Source organism: Nyctereutes procyonoides, unplaced genomic scaffold (genome assembly GCF_905146905.1).
Source record: "Nyctereutes procyonoides isolate TBG_1078 unplaced genomic scaffold, NYPRO_anot_genome, whole genome shotgun sequence".
NCBI lineage: Eukaryota > Metazoa > Chordata > Mammalia > Carnivora > Canidae > Nyctereutes > Nyctereutes procyonoides.
Window position 1 is genome coordinate 59,635,704 of NW_026575047.1, and position 15,037 is coordinate 59,650,740.

At 39.5% G+C, this 15,037-nt stretch overlaps 1 protein-coding gene across 5 annotated transcripts in view; it reads right to left on the reverse strand.

Moving 5' to 3' along the window:
* OCA2 (OCA2 melanosomal transmembrane protein) overlaps positions 1-15,037 on the reverse strand; it is a 389,085-nt gene that overhangs the window by 184,740 nt on the left and 189,308 nt on the right. The gene's annotated exons all lie outside the window — the stretch shown is intronic.

Below are 15,037 nucleotides of genomic sequence, written 5' to 3' on the forward strand. Positions count from 1 at the left end.
GAGTCTCTTGTAGACAGCAAATAGATGGGTCCTGCTTTTTTATCCAGTCTGAAACCCTGCGCCTTTTGATGGGGTCATTAAGCCCATTCACGTTCAGAGTTACTATTGAAAGATATGAATTTAGTGTCATCATGATATCTATTCAGTCCCTGTTTTTGTGGATTGTTTCCTTGGACTTCCTCTTTCTTTTACAGAGTCCCCTTTAATATTTCTTGCACAGCTGGTTTGGTGGTCATATATTCTTTCAGTTTTTGCCTATCTTGGAAGCTCTTTATACCTCCTTCTATTCTGAATGAGAGCCTTGCTGGATAAAGTATTCTTGGCTGCAGGTTCTTCTCATTTAGGACCCTGAATATATCCTGCCAGCCCTTTCTGGCCTGCCAGGTCTCTGTGGAGAGGTCTGCTGTTACCCTAATACTCCACCCCATAAAAGTCAGGGATTTCTTGTCTCTTGCTGCTTTAAAGATCTTCTCTTTATCTTTGGAATTTGCAAGTTTCACTATTAAATGTTGAGGTGTTGAACGATTTTTATTGTTTTTAGGGGGGCGGGATCTCTCTATCTCCTGGATCTGAATGCCTATTTCCCTTCTCAAGTTAGGGAAGTTCTCAGCTATGATTTGTTCAAATACATATTCTGGTCCTCTGTCCCTTTCGGCGCCCTCGAGAAACCCAATTAAACGTACATTTTTCCTATTGAGGCTGCCGTTTATTTCCCTTAACCTATCCTCATGATCTTTTAATTGTCTTTCTCTTTTTTCCTCAGCTTCCTTCCTTGCCGTCAACTTGTCTTCTATGTCACTCACTCGTTCTTCTACCTCATTAACCCGCATCGTTAGGACCTCCAGTTTGGATTGCATCTCATTTAATTAATTTTTAATTTTGGCCTGATTAGATCTAAATTATGGAGTCATGAAGTATCTTTAATCCTTTGTGCTTTTTTTCTAGAGCCATCAGTATCCTCTGATTCTATATACTGTAAATCCCTCAACTTCCCCTGGAACTTTCTAGTGCTGCTTGGTGAAGAACTTGCTCTTCTCCTGTCCCTTCAGCTGGTCTTCTGGGGCAGGGGCCTGCTGTGCTGATTCTCAGGTGTGTGCACCTGGGGTAGCTGCCCAGCCCCCTGCCAGGTGTACAGCTCAGTGGGAGCTGTTTATCTTGTGAGGCTCCTGCTCCCTGGCAGCCCTTCTCAGCCCCAGGCACAAGGTGACACGACGAGGAACAACAACAGTGGTGGCAGCAGCCAGCTCTCCAGCCCTGGAGTCAGCTCCGGCAGTAACTACCACAGCCAACGCTTGGGCTCTTCCCGGGGCCTTGCCGGGCATGCGCTCCAGCCCTTTCTGGCTATGTGGCACGCTCTCCCCCAGAGTGCAGTTCCTCTATTAGTGCCCCCTGGGATCCTGAGGGCTCCTCTGCCCCTCCTGGGGTCCTGCCTGAGCTCCCAGCTAGCGCCTTTCTCTCTGGGAAGGTTGGTAAAGCTCCTGTGTCTCTGGGACTGGGCTTTCTTGTCCTGGGGGCACTCGCCGTGGGCCTTAGCCTGGTTCCTGCCGGGGGCACCTCCCCCTTGGATGCTTTTTTATTTCTTTATTATTATTTTTTCCATCTTCCTACCTTGATAGAAGCATGAACTCTTCTCTCTGTAGCATTCCAGCTGTTCTCTCTTTAAATCTCAGGCCAAATTCATAGGTTTTCAGGATGATTTGAAAGTTTTCTTGGTAAGTTGGTGGGGATGGGTGACTTGGGGAATCCTACTCTTCCACCATCTTGCCCCACCTCCCCACTGTCTGTTTTTATAAATAAATTTTTATTGGAATGTATCCACAATGATTTTTGTATATTTTTTCTATGACTGCTTTAGCACTACCACAGCAGCATTCAGTATTTGCAGCAGTATTTGTACATGGCCTTACATTGCTTCAAATACTATCTCTGGCCCTTTTCAAAACAGTTTGCCAAACCCTGATCTATAGTAACAGAAAACAGATCAAAGATTGCCCGGGGAGAAACTGGTGATGGGAAGATTGCAGCAAAGTAGGAGGACCCTAGACTCATCTCATTCCATGAATACAACTAGATAACTATCAAATCATCCTAAATACCCCCAAAATCGACCTGAAGACTATCAGAACAAACTCCAAAACTAAAGATAGAGAAGAGGTCACATAGACGAGGTAGGAAGTACAGAGATAGGCTTGGGAGAGAAACAGATCATGGTCAATGAGGTGGGAAGGGAGCCACAGTCATGGAGAAGGGCAAGAGACAGACAACCACATGGGAGAACCCACACTAGGAAGAGGAATCCCCATAGCAATTGGCTTAAAAGAGAGGGGGCCTGAATTTTGTGAGTTCTTGCAGCCAGCAGGACTTAAAGCTTGAAATTTAAAGTTCAGTAGACTTGGCTGGGATTGAGCCTGGAGGGTATTGGGGCCACCCTTGGAAAGAAGGTGAGGCAAACATCCTGCCAACATACAGCATTGAAAAGACTATCTGAAGAGTGCCTGGGGCACAGAGTAGGGGAGGTTATTTACTCCTCTCAGAGCATGTCCAAAAGAGGCAGTGCTCATGGAAAGTTACCCCCTTGGAAATAAAGGAACTGGTATGCATCATTTTCCTTCCCCACCCCTCAACATTAGCACAGAGTCACCTACAGGACACAGAGCAGCACTAACACTCACTACCTCACTTGGTTACACCAAGCAATGCCTCCCAAAAGTGCTCTAGTGAAACCACCCTTCACAGTCATGCTTGCCTCAGTCCCAGCACCTGTGGTCCCCTGCCCCCAGAAGATAAACACAAACCTCTGCATACCCCATGTCTCCTGACCTGGGAGTTTTGCATGGCCATGGTTCCAGCAGCAGTGGTTAAGAGGTCTCATTTCACAAGCAGACCAAAATACAACTAGTTAAAATATGCCATATTCAGCTCAGGGACCAAACACTGCCCACAAAAGACAAGAAGAACCTCTGAAAATGACTAGCCTGGAGGATAAAGTGGCAAGGACACAAAAGCAGAGTGTACACAGCACACATGCTTAGTGCTTAGTGAACACCAAGCCCTGGGGAACAAGGGACATTACAAGGTAGAGCAATCCTGGATATCTTCTTCCTAAGGCCACTACCTTCAAGAACAAAGGACACATCTGACTTCTATAACACATAGAAACAGGCACAGAGATTTAGAGAAAATGAGAAGATAGAGATATTTGTCCCAAATGAAAGAACAGGACACGACCATGGCCAGAAATCTAAGCAAAACAGATATAAGTAACATCCCTGGTGGAGCAATGACCATAAGGATACTCAATGAACTTGAGAAAAGAGTGGAAGACATCAGTGAGACTCAACACAGAGATAAAAGTGTCAGAGATGAAGAGTGCAATAAATGAGATTCGAAACATACTTGATAAAATAAATAGTAGGCTGGAAGGGGCAGAAGAATAAATTAATGACCTAGAAGACAGAGTAATGAAAATAAGCAGAACAAAAGACAGAAAAAAAAGAATTACATAAAATGAGAATAGACTCTGAAATGTAATAACATTCATATTTTGGGAGTCCCATAAGAAGAGAAAGAGAAGCAGGAAAGAAAATTTACTTGAAGAAATAATAACTAAAAACTCCCCTAATCTGGGGAAGAAAACATAACCAGATCAGGGAGGCACAAAGAAAACCAACAAAATCAATGGATAAATTTCTAGAATATAAGCTACCAAAAGTGAAACAGGAAGAAATAGAAAACATAAACAAAGAAATTGAATCAGTAATCAAAAAACTTCCAACAAACAAAAATCCAGGGCTAGATGGCTTCACAGGTGAATTATATCAAACACTTAAAGAAGAATTAATACCTATTCTTCTCAAACCATTCCCCAAAAAACAGAAAAGGAAGGAAGACTTCCAACTCATTCTATGAGGTCAGCATTACCCAGAAACTGAACCAGATAAAGACTCCACTAAAAAAGGGAGTAATACACCAATATCCATGATGAACATGGATGCAAAAATTCTCAAAACATCAGCAAACCGAATCCAACATTACATTAAAAAAAAAATCATTCATCATGATAAAATGGAATTTATTCCTGGGTTTCAAGCATGGTTCAATATTCACAAATTAATCAGTGTGATATTTCACATCAATTAAAGAAATGATAAGAATCATATAATCATTTCAATAGATGCAGAAAAAGCACTTGACAGAGTACAACATCGACTAATGATTTAAAAAAAAAAAAACTTCAACAAAGCAGGTTTAAAGGGAACATACTTCAACATAATAAAGACCATCTACAAAAAAACAGCTAAGATCATCCTCAGTGGGGGCAAACTGAAAACTTTTCCTCTACAATCAGGAACAAGACAGGATGTCCATTCTCACCATTGTTATTGAACATAGTACTGGCAGTCCTAGCCACAGCAATCAGACAATAAAAGAAATAAAAGGCATCCAAATCAGCAAGAAAGAAGTAAAATTTTCACTATTTGCAGGTGACATGATACTCTATGTAAAAAACTCAAAAGACTCTAAAAACTAGCTAGAACTGATATACAAATTTAGTAAACTCACAACATACAAAAATCAATGTACAGAGATCTGTTGATTTCTTTACAACAATAATGAAGCAGAGAAAGAGAAATTAAGGAATCAATCCCATTTACAATTGCACTAAAAACCATAAGATAATAGTAATACACCTAACTAAAGAGGTGAAAGACCTATACTCTGAAAACTATAAAACACGTAGAAATTAAAGAGACATCTGGATGGCCCAGTCAGTTAAGTGGCTACCTTCAGCTCAAGTCATGGTCTCAGGGTCCTGGGATCAAGCCCCAGTAAAGCCTGTTTCTTTTTCTCCTTCTCCCTCTGCCCCTCCCCCTGCTTGTGGTCTCTATCTCTCAAATAAATAAATAAACAAACAAACAAACAAATAAATAAATAAAATATTTTTAAAAAAAGAAATTGAAGATGATACAAAGAAATGGAAAAGTATTCCATGCTCATGGACTGGAAGAACAAACACTGTTAAAATGTCTATACTATACCAAAGCAATTTACAGATTCAATGCAATCCCTATCAAAACACCAAGAGCCGGGATCCCTGGGTGGCTCAGCAGTTTGGCGCCTGCCTTTGGCCCAGGGCGCGATCCAGAGTCCCGGGATCAAGTCCCGCATTGGGCTCCCGGCGTGAATCCTGCTTCTCCCTCCTCCTGTGTCTCTGCCTCTCTCTCTCTCTCTGTCTATCATAAATAAATAAATAAATAAATAAATAAATAAATAAATAAATAAATACATCTTTAAAAAAAAAACACCAAGAGCATTTTCCACAGAGCTATAGCAAACAATCCTCAAATTTTTGTGGAAACATAAAAGACCCCAAATAGCCAATCTTGAAAAAGAAAAGCAAAGCTGGAGGCATCACAGTTCTGGATTTCGAGTTATATTACAAACCTGTGATAATCAAGACAATATGTTTCACAAAAGTAGACACATGGATGAACAGAATAGAACAGAAAACCCAGAAACAAACCAATAACTATATGGTCATTTAACCTTCAAGGCAGGAAAGAATATCCAACGGAAAAAAGTCTCTTCAACCAATGGTGTTAGGAAAACTGGGTAGCAACTGGCAAATGAATGAAACTGGGCCTCTTTCTTACACCATATACAAAAATGGATGAAAATCCTAAATGTGAGACCTGAAACCATCAAAATCCAAGAGACGAACACAGGCAGTAAATTCTTTGGCATTGGTCATTGCAACTTCTTATTAGATATGTCTTTTGAGGCAAGGGAAACAAAAGTGAAAAAGAAACTATTGGGACTTCAAATAAAAAGCTTCTGTACAGTTCAGAAAACAATCAACAAAACTAAAAGGCAACCTATGGAATGGGAAAAGATATTTGCAAATGCTATATCTGATAGAGGGTTAGTAACCAAACTATATAAAGAATTTATAAAACTTAACACCCAAAAACTAAATAATCCAATTTAAAAATAGGCAGAAGGGAGGAGGAGGCAAGATGGTGAAATAGGGGTCCTAATTTCATCTGGTCCCCTTAAATTAGCTAGATAACTATCAAATCATTCTGAACACCTATGAATTCAACCTGAAATGTAAGGAAAGAATGGCTGGAACTTTACAAGTAGAAAAGTGACCACTTTTTGCAAGATAGGAGGGCAGAGAAGAGAAATAGAGGAGATATATCATAAGGTAAACAGTGGGGGGAGGGAGCCTCTCCTGGAGGCTGGCTACCAGAAAGTGATACAGCCATGCAGCTCAAAACCTGGACCTTTAGAAATCTGCTTCTGTGAGATGCTTCCCTGCCTGAAAGGTACTCAGTGGTGAAGTGGGGTAGAATCACAGGTGGGACAGTGGGGTTCTCAATATTCCTGGAGGCACAGAAAAAACAGGGTGCCTGAGCTCACAGAGTTCCCAAGCATTGGACAGGGGAAATAGTTTTAGGTCAGTAAGCCTAGGAAGGGAGATTCTCAGCTTCCTTTGCCATAAACTTCAAAGTGCAGCCAGCTGGGGTGACTGCTCTCCTTGTTAGATCCCTGCAAAGGACTGGAATGTAGTAACCCTCCACATTCCTCCAGGAGAGATGGAGCAGGTGCACACTCCAATGGTGAATGCTCTTCATGACAGGGCCTTGCAACCAACATAAACAGAGTGACCCTCTCCTTCCTCCAGGAGTGGCAGAGCAGATGTGCACACAGCGGATGAAAGCTCTGTCTCCGAGAGGCCTGCAAATCACACAGAGCAGTGTCCTACCACCTTCCCCTGGGGAGGACCTGAGGGGATAGGTACCATAGAGTCTGCACAGTTTTGCACACACCAGGATCTCTCAGCTCTGGGGAGTGGCCATTTTTATTTTTACCCGCTACAGACACATGGAAAGCCTCGAGGGAACAAAAGCCACACGCAGCAAACAGCTCCCATGGAACCCGGCCCCCTAGCAAGGGGTGGTGCAACTCCACCCCTGCACAGGCACTGAGAATCAGCACCACAGGCCCCTCCCTGAGAAGACCAGCTAGAAGAACAGGTAAACAGCAAGTTTACTAACCAAGCAGCGCTGGAAAACTCCACTGCTAGGGGAAAACAGTAAATAAAATTGGAGGGTTTCTTCCTTTTGATTTATCTTTCAGTTAAAAGTTCCCCATTTATTTTCTTTTTTCTCATTTCAATTAGTATCTTTTTATCAACTCTTTTTGTCTTTTTCTAAACTTTCATATTTACATGCTATAGATATATTCTTCAATTTGGGTTCCTTTCAAATTGGATACTCAATTTTAATTTTTGTATATGTACTATATATATATATATATATATATATATATATATATATATATATATAAGTTTTTCTGTCTTTATAATTCTGGAATTTAGTGTCCTCTAACACATAGACCTAAATACACTCAGGACCAAGTGGATAACCTTGTATTGTCCACTTGATGAGATTGTATTCTCTCTCTCCCCTCTTCTTTTTCTCCCTTGTTTTCTTTTTTTGTTTTGTTTTGTTTTTGTTTTTCTTTGTCTTTTTTTCTTTTTTCTTCTAGTTCCTGACCACCTCGAATTTCTACTTGGGTCATGGTTGATATTTTTTATTCTGTTCACTTGTACAGCCATTCTTCACTGGACAAAATGACTAAAAGGAGGAATTCACAACAAAAGGAAGAACCAGAGGTAATGCTCTCTGCCACATATCGAATGGATATGCATTTAAGTAAAATGAAAGAGATGGAATTCAAAATAACAATTATAATGTTACTAATTGGGCTTGATAAAAGCATAAGACTCTAGAAAATCTCATAGTGCAGAAATAAGACTTAATCAGGCTAAAATGAATAATACTCTGAGATGCAGCCTAAACTGGATGCTCTAACAGCTAGGGTAAATGAGACAGAAGAGAGAATAAGTGACCTAGAAGACAAGTTGATGAAAAGAAGGAAGCTGAGGAAAAGAGAATAACAACTAACAGCCCATGAGGAAAGGCTCCAAGTGATGCTATGGGGGGTGGGGGGGGAAGCATCCAAATTATTGGAATTCCTGAGGATGCAGCAGGGGAGAGAGGGTGCAGAAGGTATATTTGAGCAAATCATAGCTGAGAACTTCCCTAAAAATCATGATTTTTAAAGAATATATTATGAGCAAATATATGCCAACAAATTAGGCAACCTGGAAGAAATGGATGCATTCCTGGAAATCTATAATCTACCAAAACTAAAATAGGAAGAAAGCGAAAATCTGAATAGACCCTTATTCATCAAGGAAATTGAAGCAATCATCAAAAAAACACAAGAGTCCAGGGCCAGATGGCTTCCCAGGGGGATTCTACCAAACATTTAAAGGAGAATTAAAATTTATCTATTTTCTGAAGCTGTTTCAAAAAACTGAAATGGAAGGAAAACTTCCAAACTCTTTCTATGAGGTCATCATTACCTTGATTCCTAAGCCAAAGACCCCACCAACAAGGAGAATTATAGATCAATGTCCCTGATGAACATGGAGGCCAAAATTCTCACTAAGATACCAACCAGTAGGATCCAAAGTACATTAAAAGGATTATTTACCACAACCAAGTGGGATTTATTCCTGGACTGCAAGGATGGTTCAACATCCACAAATCTATCAACATGATAGACCACATTAATAAAAGAAAAGACAAGAATCATATGATCCACTCATCAGATGCAGAAAAATCATTTGACAAAATGCAGCATCCTTTCTTGATTAGCACTCTTCACAGTGTAGGGATAGAGGGAACATACCTCAGTATCATAAAAGCCATTTATGAAAAGCCCACGGCAAATACAATTCTCAATGCGGAAAAATCCAAGAGCTTTCCCCCTAAGAATAGGAACATGACAGGGATGCCCCCTCTCACCACTGTTGTTCAACATAGTACTAGAAATCCTAGCCTCAGCAATCAGAATAAAAAGAAACAAAATGCATTCAAGCTGGCAAAGAAGAAGTCAAACTCTCACTCTTCACAGATTACATGATACTTTGTGTGGAAAACTCAAAAGTCTCCACTCAAGATTGCTAGAAACCATACAATTCATCAACATGGCAGGATACAAAATCAATGCACAGAAATCAGCTGCATTTCTATATACTAAAAATGAAACTGAAGAAAGATATATCAAGGAATTGATTCCATTTACAATTGCACCAAAACCCAGAAAATACATAGGAATAAACCTAACCAAAGAGGAAAAGGATCTGTACTCTAAAAACTACGGAACACTTCTGAAAGAAATTGAGGCACAAAGAAATGGAAAAACAGTCCATGCTCACGGATTGGAAGAATAAATATTGTGAAAATGTCTATACTACCCAGGGCAATTTACATGTTCAATGCAATCCCTATCAAAATACCATGGACAGTTTTCACAGAGTTGAAACAAATAATGCTAATATTTGTATGGAACCAGAAAAGACCCTGAATAACCCAAGGAATATTGAAAAAAAAAAAAAACACCAAAGCTGATGGCATCACAATGTCTGACTTCAAGCTCTGTTACAAAGCTGTAATCATCAAGACAGAATGTACTGGCACAAAAACAGACACAGAGATTATGGAACAGAATAGGGAACCCAGAAATATATATAATATATATTATATATTATATAATTGAATATTAGTCCTCAAGAATAATGAAATCTTGTCATTTGCTGTGACATGGCTAGAGCTAGAATGTACTATACTATGCAAAATCAGTTAGTCAGAAAAAGACAAATATCATATGATTTCATTCATATGTGGAATTTAAGAAACAAAACAGGCAAAGATATACAAAAGAGAGAGGCAAACCAAGAAACAGACTCTAAACTGTATAGAAAACCTATATGGTGGTTATAGGAAAGGAGGGCAGTGGTGGAATAGGTTAAATGGGCGATAGGAATTAAGGAGTGCACTTGTGATGAGTACTGGGTATTATACAGAAGTGTTGAATCACTATTTTGTATGCCTGAAATTATCAACATACTAGATTATTAGTATGTTAACGAAGTTTTTAAATAAAAAACTTTTTAAAAGTTTATATATGCTGATTGATTCCAATTCTTTCTATTACCCTTATCCTACCTTTGAGGGCTTAAGTATAGATAATTTTCTGGAAAACAACAGTTACTGCATGTGACCTCTGTAATTTGAAGATATACCCAAACTATCTCTTGTAGTACCTTGTACATATTATCCTTCCTTATATCTGTCTTCTCTACTCTTGCAAGATCAGTTTTCACATAGTGTTAGAGAAAACTCCTCTTCATATGGTCTTCTCTGGAAGCCTTCTTACTCTGAGCTCTTTTATATGTCACTCTTGGATGCTTGCTCTGTGTCAGGCTCTGAGCTTAAAGGTTATGGGTGGAAATGTAGGCAAGAAACCATAGTGAATTTTAAGGGATTCATCATTCTGCAGAGAACACACATAGTAATCAAACAGTTGTATTTGATGTAAGTAACATACAAACCATTAGGATGCCCCCACAGAGAGGAAAAATGTGGTGACTGGGAGATTTCACACACAAAAAGGTGATAGGCAATATCTTAAAGGATGAATAAATTTCCAAGTAAAGACGGAAAAGGCATTCAAGATAAAGGTAAAGTATATCCAAGGACAGGACATTAAGAAGGAAGAAAGACATCAAAGTGACATCAACAAACTGGTAGATGGGCATTTCCAAGCTTAGGCCCTATATCAAAAATCCAACAGAAATGGGTGATGGGTATTAAGGAAGGCACTTACCAGGATGAGCACTAGGTGTTATATGTAAGTGATGAATGACTAAATTCTACTTCTAAAACCAATATTACACTATATGTTAACTAGAATTTAAATAGAAATTTGAAACAAAAAAAATCAATAGAAACTGTTAAAACCAAATTTTCAGAACTCTAAAAAAGAGACAAAAGCTGGGATGCCTGGGTGGCTCAGTGGTTGAGCATCTGCCTTTGGCTCAGGGAGTGATCCTGGAATCCCAGGATCGAGTCCCACATCAGGCTTCCTGCATGGAGCCTGCTTCTCCCTCTGCCTATGTCTCTGCCTCTCCCCCGACCCCTCTCTCCCTCCTTCCCCCCACCGCCCCCCATGTGTGTCTCTCATGAATAAATAAATAAATAAAATCTTTAAAAAGAGAGAGAGAAAGAGACAAAAGCTTATAGCAACCAAAAAATTGAATCAAGAAAAAGACAATTTCAAAATGGTAGGAAAGCTTTGTGGCATTTTTACTTGCCCTATCCCCTATCCCCTATCCACAATTCCATGGTCTTGCCATGGAGGCAGCCCAGTATGAGTTCAGAGGAAACAGGGCAGACCTTGTTCATAAATTACTGTCTTTGTTCTAATCTGAATGGAGGCTACTTGAAGAACTCATGTAAAGCATTCATTTCTGTTTCACCTAATTTAGAACTCAGGGCAGAAAAGTGGCAGGCATTGTTCAAAAATACCAGCCAAACTAATAATTCACAAAGGCCTGAGGAAAAAGATTATGGTTGAAACACAATAGGCCACCTGAGGCAAAGGAGCAAAAGCTGGAAAATTATGACATTCAAAAGGAGCCATGTATTTGGGGGAATAAAGAAAGCCACATACATGCCCAGAGAAAGATCCATGCTCACAGAAGGGTGGAGAATTCCCTAAGATATCACCACAGGCTGATGCCTAGTCTTAGTGCAATCCTAAGTGTGGAGGTGCTGTTTGTTTTTGTTTACCTCTTTTTGTTTTTTAGCTCCTGGCTTTCAAGGACATTTTTATCAAAACACTAGCTGAACACACTAAGAAACAGCTTTCATGGACAAATTTCATGGACCATATATGACAAGGAATATAGCCTTACCTCACGTTGTTTATAAAAACTAACTCCAAATTGATCAATGACTGAAATTACCATATGACCTATCAATTCCAATACCCAAAATAACTGAAATTAGGAACTAAACAGATACCTGGATACCACTGTTGACAGCAGCATTATTTACAATAGCCAGAAAAGCAGAAACAACCCAAGTATCCATCAGCAGATGATTGGGTAAACAAACTGTGGCATAAACACAAAATGGAATATTATTCGGCCATAAAAAAGAAATGAAGTTCTGATATATGCTATAACATGGATGAATCATGAAAACATTACTCTAATTTAAACAAGCCAGGCACAGAAGGACAAATATTGTGTAATTCCACTTAAAAGCAATATCTAGAATAGGCAAATTCATAGAGATGGAAGATAGATTAGAGATTACCAGGGGTTGGAAGTATAGGGAAAAAGAATGAGAGATTATTGTTTAATAGTTACAGTAGTTTAATAGTTCTGTTTAGGGTGATAGAAAGTTTTAGAAATAAATCATGGTAATGATTACACAACACTGTGAATGCAATTAACACCACTGAACTGTATACTTAAAAATGGATAAAATGGCAGATTTTATGTGATAGATTTTTTACCACAATAAAAAAAATACAAGAGTAAAAATGTCTGGTTGGGTAGGGCATTGCCATTTAGTGTGCATTAGGTAGATCAGAAGGCTTTAAATAGCAGGCACAGGTGTTGGGACCTCATTCTGCAAACAGAGAAGTCACTGAAGTTGTTTAAGCAAAGGAGCCAGAGTAGCCTGATTTTTCCATGCATGTAGCTTTGATTGCCTGACTAGATTTTGTTACGGTTTTCTAAATTTTCCAGGACACTTACCACAGTACTAAAAGACAAGAATTGCTTACCTGTTCCATTATATCTGATGGCTGATTCGTTGATTTCACTTCTAAAGATACCAAATTTCTTAAAATTCCCGGTTTAAAAAAAAAATGCCAACTGCACTTCCCTAGATAATTCTTTTCTACAAGCCAGAAATAGCATCCCATTGCTTGCTCTGCCACATGCCCATAAGATTTTCTAAGAGTCAGTAAAAACACAAGTTATTGTTCATGATCCTAGCAGAAATTTCAGTCAGGACAGGAAGATGGAAGCTCCAACAGGATGTTTTCTACAGTTCTATTTTCTCTTATCAGTTTGTAGAGGTCTGAATTTTCTTCCAGCCCAAACTCCTGTCATAGCACTCATCAATCCAACTTCAGAATAGATTCTATATTCATAAAGCTTTGTCATATCAGAAAAATTCCCTGCAATAACCTACGATTGAAGTTTCACCTTGTCCCTGCAAAATCTCAATTTCTTCCATAATTTTAATCACATTGTCTGCAGCCAGCAGTACTAATCAAACTGCCTACACATGAGCCTACCTGCTTGGTAATATCTGGTGCCATTACTGAGGAGTCAAAAGGGCACCTTCTAACACTAAAAGTTCCATGGATCACTATCAGAAATGTTCCATTCTGTTCTCATTCCACGCTGGCTCCTCAATGACAGCCAGCAAGCAATAAGGGAAAAAGTGGTGGATTCTTTTATAGGGTGCTGGAAGAAAGACTGCTGATGGGGACATCACAATTTCCAGCTTTGCATTCTATTATAAATACTAACAATGTGCCATTAAGATTCTTCTAAAAATTAAAAGTTCACGCAACTGAGGATGAATAAGAATAAAAAGCAACATTTATCCAAGCTGTCTTTAACCTGTGGAGCTTCTATCAACTACTTCCTTGAATGGGCATTAATCTCTCACCAAGAGTTTTACCATTCTTTAAAATGAAACCTTTGCTAAGTGCTGTGTACTTTCTCATTTGAATCTCCAACAGAGCCAAGTTTCAGAGCAGAACTAAAAGCTAAATGGCACTCTTTCCTCACATTCCGAAGGCCCTGGGCAACAGGATTCAAAGGAAACTAGGACAGGGCTTCCACAATTCACTAAGCAGCCTCTCTGACATGGGCGTGTGCTGGTCACCTCACAGCCTACCCTGTAAAAAAACTGAGGCTTCCAAAGATTAATTGGTTTTCTTCAGGCTACACAGCCTGCTTGGGGCAAAACCAGGATTCAATCCCCACTCTGTGAGAATTTCTTTCCATCAAGTTGGATTCATCTCATCTGCTCAGTCTTTAGATGGAATGCTTTCTCTGCTTAAAAATAAATGTGGTAATTCCACTTATGAAACCTCTCTCCAAAAGATAGTTTTGTTTTGTTTTTTCTTTTTAAAGATTTTATTTATTTATTCATAGACAGAGAGAGAGAGAGAGAGAGAGAGAGAGAGAGGCAGAGACACAGGCAGAGGGAGAAGCAGGCTCCACGCAGGGAGCCCAATGTGGGACTCGATCCAGGGTCTCCAGGATCACACCCCAGGCTGTAGGCGGCGCCAAACCACTGCGCTACCGGGGCTGCCCCGGATAGTTTGTTTTATATACTCAGAAATGTAACTTAATTTTGTTATAGCTGAAACCTCTCAATCTTTTATAAAAAAACATATTGTCCATGTTCCTTTTTCAGGACCTTTGATCAAAAGCAATACTATTCTGATAAATCTGTTACCTACAGTTAACATGAACTAACCCATATATCTTAAGTCACACAGGATGCATATCCAGAGAGTATCTCAACAGTTATATACCTCATATTTATCCTTTACACCAAGGAACCTCGCAAAAAGGCTATGTGCACTGGATAAAGTAAAAGCCACTCAGCCTGCTTCCCTTTGGCGAGGTACCTCAATGTGTATTGGCCATAAGATAGGTCACATAAGATTTATCACAAATAAATAGTGGTTTTAGACTTACTTACTATTGAACCTATCGTTTACCCAAGCACTGAGTCTCCAAGATGCAAGCTCCATGCCTCCTCTTAGGAGCTCATAGTTCACAGTTGGGCGAGCAGGCAGGAGAGGCAGCATAGGATGAGTTGGATTAGAAAGTTACAGTAAACTGAGTCACCAATAGGTTACATTCTGTTAGCCATGCAAAAGACAACTGCCTGGCACCAAAAGGAGGAAGAACCTCATTACCAGCAATTACTATATAGCCTGCACATGTTTCCTTTCATGAGAAAAGTTCTCTTCTTTCTAGCTTTCCTTCAAAATCCAGCAAAAGCAAGACTGTTTTTTATTATCCTGTATTTTCCTGAGCTGCTTAGCAATCAGCCTAAACTGTTCATTCACA